This window comes from Octopus bimaculoides, chromosome 16 (genome assembly GCF_001194135.2).
Source record: "Octopus bimaculoides isolate UCB-OBI-ISO-001 chromosome 16, ASM119413v2, whole genome shotgun sequence".
Taxonomy (NCBI): domain Eukaryota; kingdom Metazoa; phylum Mollusca; class Cephalopoda; order Octopoda; family Octopodidae; genus Octopus; species Octopus bimaculoides.
Window position 1 is genome coordinate 33,844,836 of NC_068996.1, and position 1,082 is coordinate 33,845,917.

The following is a 1,082-nucleotide window of genomic DNA, read 5'->3' on the forward strand; positions in this document are numbered from 1 at the left end:
ATATATATATATATATATATATATATACCCAGCTCTTCGAAACGCCGGTGTTAAAACGGGGGTAGCTGATGAAGGAAAATGTTCTCTATGTGGCTTGTGTGTTTTCTTGTCTACGTTTTGTTTGCAATGTCCTGTACCCAGATATGCACCTATACATACAGGTGGATGTCGGTATGCACATACCTGTACGTATATATGCATATACTCATTCACTATTTGTTTATATATATATATATATATATATATATATACAGTAAGATATGATATATTAATATATTAGATTAGATACATTATTAGATACATTATAATATAACCACGCAAAGTACTAACTTTATGATTCATGCGGTTAGTGCTTAGTGTGGCTATTTGAGTCGTTTTGTGACTCATTTCTAGCAATTGCATGTAGATATATAGTAATCTTTCGGTATTAGTAGACGAAGTCATTCACCATCTTTTTCAGCCCTGCCCCTTAACAAAACTTTTCATCGTTAGCGGCTCGCCTTACTGAGATGTCAGGTGATACCCATGAGGGTACTTGGCTTTCCCAACGCCTTAGCCTCGCCATCGCCCGTGGTAATGCCGCGAGCGCGTTAGCTTGCTTCGGTAGGTTCCGTTGAACCATGTACTCGATCAATTGATGCACCTGGTGCTACATTGATGTGCTTTTTCTTTCTCCTTTTGTTTTTGTTTTTTGTTTTTTGTTTTCTTTTGTAAATTATATTCCCTTTCACTGAATTATTGCAAATTGAAACAATTATTTTGAACCATCTGACACTCTAGTAAGCCTGTCAGATGTTGCAGATAGAAAGAAACAGTAAAGTGTCCTTCTGTCCTTTCTTTTATACTATAAAAAGTAAAGAAACCATATTTGCCACTTATTTATTTATCCCCCTCCCCCAAATTACATTCTTTTCATACTTTTGCCACTTGCACCTTTATCTGTTAAATAAAACCATGATTTATATCATGAGGAAACATTGTGTGAGTTAATTACGTCGTGTACTAATATCGAAATATTGCCGTGTGTGTGTGTGTGCGTGTGTGTGTGTGTGTGTGTGTGTGTGTGTGTGTGTGTGTGTGTG

General features: G+C 36.3%; 1 protein-coding gene across 4 annotated transcripts in view; it reads right to left on the reverse strand.

Annotated features, from left to right (window-relative positions):
- The window catches only part of LOC106867678 (probable serine/threonine-protein kinase nek3), a 30,665-nt gene that overhangs the window by 27,734 nt on the left and 1,849 nt on the right, over nt 1-1,082 (reverse strand). The window lies entirely within an intron of this gene.